This window comes from Notamacropus eugenii, chromosome X (assembly GCF_028372415.1).
Source record: "Notamacropus eugenii isolate mMacEug1 chromosome X, mMacEug1.pri_v2, whole genome shotgun sequence".
Lineage (NCBI taxonomy): Eukaryota > Metazoa > Chordata > Mammalia > Diprotodontia > Macropodidae > Notamacropus > Notamacropus eugenii.
Window position 1 is genome coordinate 63,091,228 of NC_092879.1, and position 4,429 is coordinate 63,095,656.

The 4,429-nt window shown below is 49.1% G+C and overlaps 1 long non-coding RNA gene across 1 annotated transcript; it reads right to left on the reverse strand.

Annotated features, from left to right (window-relative positions):
- Positions 1-350: 350 nt before the first annotated feature.
- Positions 351-4,144, reverse strand: LOC140516059 (uncharacterized). Its single transcript, XR_011971254.1, has 6 exons — positions 4,103-4,144; positions 3,428-3,564; positions 2,989-3,110; positions 2,420-2,509; positions 1,046-1,144; positions 351-843 (listed from the first exon to the last, which is right to left on the reverse strand). It is a non-coding gene; the product is annotated as an uncharacterized lncRNA (long non-coding RNA).
- Positions 4,145-4,429: the final 285 nt, after the last annotated feature.

Sequence of the window (4,429 nt, forward strand, 5' to 3'; positions counted from 1 at the left end):
ACTGTGACCCAGAGTAAATCGCCTAACTTTGCTGGCCTTTACCCCCAACTTCTATAAATTGAGAGTGACTGCATGGTCCCTGAGATCCCTGCCAGCTCTAAATGTACCCCCTTCCCGGACCTTCCCTTTTCCCCACTTCCTCCCTCCCCTCTCCCCTCTTCCACGCCCTGCCCTTTCCTCTCCTTTCCTTCCTCATCTTCTCTCAGGTCTACTACCCCAGCCTACCGTCATCCTCCTCCTAAAATGTCCAGCTCTTTACTGAACCCTCTGCCCCTTTACCTCTAAGTAGCCGCAGGAGGCAGGCTCCATGAGAGGACTGGGAATCAGAGGACCTGAAATTTAATAGCATCTTGGAGTTATAACCTTTGTAACCTCAGACAAGTCACTGACGTTTCCTTCAGTTTCACGGCTTTTGGCTTACCTGGACACAGTGGGCCCTTACAGATTTCACTTTAGGATCCTGCGATCGACTCTTCCCCACCCCTATCTCGTGTCCTTTCCTCTCTGCCCCCCCTCCCCTTTCTTCCCCCTTTCTCAAGCCCTGCTCTCACCTGACCTTATACCCCCTTTTCTCTTTCCCTGATTCTCCTGCCTTCCCAGAGGATGCCAGCCCGTCCTTTGACCCAGCTGCACTTGATCATCCCTTCTTTCTCCCTCCTTCCTCTTTGCTGTCCCTCTCCTGTCCTCTCCCACCCCATATATGCTCATGATGACAACTGCACTTGACATAGAGCTGGATCCCTCCCCCAGGGTCTTGTAGCTCAGCTGAGGGGATGCAGAGGTGAGCCCTGAGGTTTGCTGTCCATCCTTGGTGTTCCAGTACACACTGTCTTTGGTGACAGCCTGGTAAAGAGAATACAGAGGGTTGGCTTTGGGAAAGAAAGATCTGGGTTCATGTCCTAACTCTCATACATGCTGGCTGAATGATCATGACTATAAACCTCTGTGTCCCCAAGCAGTTCTCTAAGAGGATCAGTTGATCTCCATCGGAAGAGGAAATTTCGGTAAGGTGAATTAATCACACCAAGGAAACCAGAAAATTTACCTCAATTTTCAAATGCTTAGTCCTCCTAAGGCTGTCTTCATCATTATTTTTTGCTGGAGAACCTCCTTCAGCCTCCTGTTACGTGGAATTCAGACTGTCCTAAACCAAAGAAGACAGATGGAGGGATGAAAGATGGCAGCCCCTTTTAGCTCTCAGGGTTGTCCTCCCCCATAGCTTGGGCTGGGGCTCTCTGTTGGGGAACTCAAATTGGGACAATTAGGCTCATTAGTAACCCTGGAATATGCCTGATTAGGATTTCCCATAGTCCTAGGGCTGAAGGTAAAACCTCAAGAAAGGGAGAGAGTGAGTTCAAGTGCAACTTTGGAGCGATTTCAAGGCAGTTTTTAAAAGGAGGGACCAATTCTAGCCTGTGAATTGGACTGAGCCACATGTGGTATTAGTTCAAGACTGGTATTTCCCACCTTGTCATTAGTTAACTTGGAAAACAACTCACCTATCTATTTTAATTTTTCATATTGTTTCCGTTACTTATTTTAATGGGAGAAGAGGAGGTACGTGTGGGCTTTTAAAAATGTCACCAGTCTAGGGAGCTCCCCACCACCACCACCACATATAAGTTCGCAGAAATGCTGACAAGCAGTTATGCTCTCTAATTTCTAGTCTGGAAGAGTGAGCTCAGTGCCTGGGGTGTTCACAGGGGAAGAGACTTGCCCATGTTGGCACAACCAGTATGTTCAAGAGGCAGTTCAGGGACCCAAGTCCGCCTGACTGCAAGGCCAGCCCTCCAGCTACTACGCTCCTCAGAAGGGAAGGGGATACAGGTTTCTTAAGGGTGTGCTCTGCGCCAGGCATCATGCACTTTAACACTTTTCCAAACACGACTTCATTTGATCCTCACCGCTGTGAAAGGTAGGTGCTGCAGTGCAACTCTTTGAAGAAGCACTTCTCTTTGTTTATGTGCAGTGGGTGGGGGACACCTGTGTTCCCCTGCTGCTGGACCACTCCAGGAAGGGAAACTGACCTGGAGCTCACAGCAGGACCCAGCCCCCAGCTAAGGCACGGAGCTGTCCAGCCTCCTCCCCCTCCTTTATCCTTTCTCCCCTTCCCCACCTTCTCCCAACACAGCCTCTTCTCCATGTACACTTCTTCCTTTTTGCCCCTTCCTCTTTCTGTACTTTTTGCCACACTCTGTTCTCACCTCCCTCGTATTTTCTTCGTCTCCCCTCCTATTCCTTCTCTGCTTCCCATGTCTCAACTTTCCTGTAATCCTTTGCTCTGTTCTCCCACCCTTTCTTTCTCTTTCCTTTCCTCTTCATCCTTTCCTCCCCACCCTTTCCTTTTTTTTCCTTGATGTACTCCAATCTCTCTTCCCCTTCCCTGACTTTTAATTGTTTTCTTATTCACCAATCTCACCTCTTTCCACTGTTTCCTCCTCCTTCCTCCACCTCCACCTTCATCAGGCATCAGGGAAGGTTGAATCCTCTACTGGAAAGGTCAGTGGCCCTGAAGTCAGGGAACACAGAGTTCAAATCCCACCTTATTACCTGTGTCTCCTTGAGAAAGTGGTGTCATTTTCATGGGGTTCACTGGCATCTTCTCTATTTAGAAGGGATTGGGGTACTTGGTTCCTTACATCCCTTCCAGCTCTAAATGTCTGATGCTATGATCATCTCCCCTCTCCTGCTTCCTTCCATCTCACTGGCCCCACCCTTTCCTTCTCTCCCCAAACCCCAGGCTGTCAGGGGAGAGACTCGGGTGTCAGACGACCCGGATTCCAATGATGTCCTGCATTCTTGGTCTGAGTGTCTCGGCAAGTCTCTTCACTTTGTTAGCTTGAATGCTCTATCAAATGAGGTGGATGGACGACGTGGTCTGTAAGTTCCCTTCCACTTCTAAATGATCCCTTCTTCTCCTCTCTCCAGCATTTCCTCCCTCTTATCTCTCCCACCCCTTTCCATCACCCACACGGTCCTCCCCTTTACCTTCCTCTCCCTTCATTTCTCTTCCCTTGCCCACGCCACCATGCCTCCTCTTCCTCTTCCCCACACTTTCTGGTCACCTTGTCTCCTCTCTTTCCTTCTAAGATCTCAGCAGATGCAGACTCCTGGAAAAGAAAGAGCAGAGCCTTGTGAATGAGAAGAACTCAGATCAAATCTCATCTTTTCCCTTTACCACCTGGGTGACCCCAAGCAATTCCCTGAGCTTTCGTCAATGAGAGGGTTGACTCAGGGGGCCTCTGGGGCCACGGCAACATCTAAATATGGGTTCCTGTGATCCCCTCCTTCCCAGTCTCTTCCCTCAAGCTTTCTATTTCTTTCCCTTCCCCTTTTCTTCCTCCTCTCTCACCCTCTTCTTCTCCCCTCATTCTCTCCCTTGTCCTTCCCCCTCTGATGTCACACTTGGAGTGATTGTTCCACAGACCTTGGAAACAGTGATGTTGCCCTTAGCAACAGGGTGCTAGCCTGGGAGTCAGAGAATCTGTATTCGAATGATGACTATGCCCCTGAAGTAGTATCCGTGTAATCTACACGTTCGCCCTTCTGGCTCCGTTTCCTCCTCTGTACAATGAAAACCAGGATCCTTTAGGATTATTGGATTGGAATAAAATAAATCTTAGGAGCGTCTTGGAGTCCCACTCTCTTACGAGGGGGCTCTTTCTTTGAAAGCAGAGGAGGGGTCAAACCTAGGATTTCATCCCTCCATCTATTTCATCCCTCAGCCTATGTAGATCTGCAGTACTACAGTTATTACAATACTGAGAGAGTAGCTTGGCGGACGTGAGAGGTTAAATAAATCCCTTGCCCAAAGTCAGAGGCACAATTTTGCATCCAGATCTTCTCTCGATTCTAAGAATCTAGCTTTATCCAGTATCTTACTCTGCCTCTGCATCCTTCACTCTCCAAATGGACAACGTGAGGCATGAACAGGGGAGTAACTTGCCCCAAGTCACATGCAGTTTAGCGGTAAAAGTGGGAATCAAATCCCAATGCCCTGTGGCCTAATTCCACCCTTCCCCTTTCTACCTCACCAAGTTACCTTCCCTTTAGCCACGTAATTGTGCCCTCTGCACAGACAGAGATGAATTGACTAACGTACTTTCAGTAGACCTTCACTTTGGAGTCATTTTCCCAAGGAATGATTTTTCTCATCCACCCAACTCTCGCACCTCGCTTCTTCCAGGATCTAGAAGGGAAAGCAATTGGGTGAGTTGAGTGTTAGGAAAGTGACTATGGAAGGAAGAAAACCCAAGTGGTTCCTGTGCCTTCCTGCCCTTGACTTCATCCTGTCTGCATTCTCTCACTCCATCTCCTAACAGAGCCTCAGCCACGGATGGAATCCCAGGCTCTCAGAGCCAGAGAGCCCTTTAGATCCCATCTAGCCCAAAGCCCCCCATTTCCAGGGGAAGACACCGAGGCCCAGAGG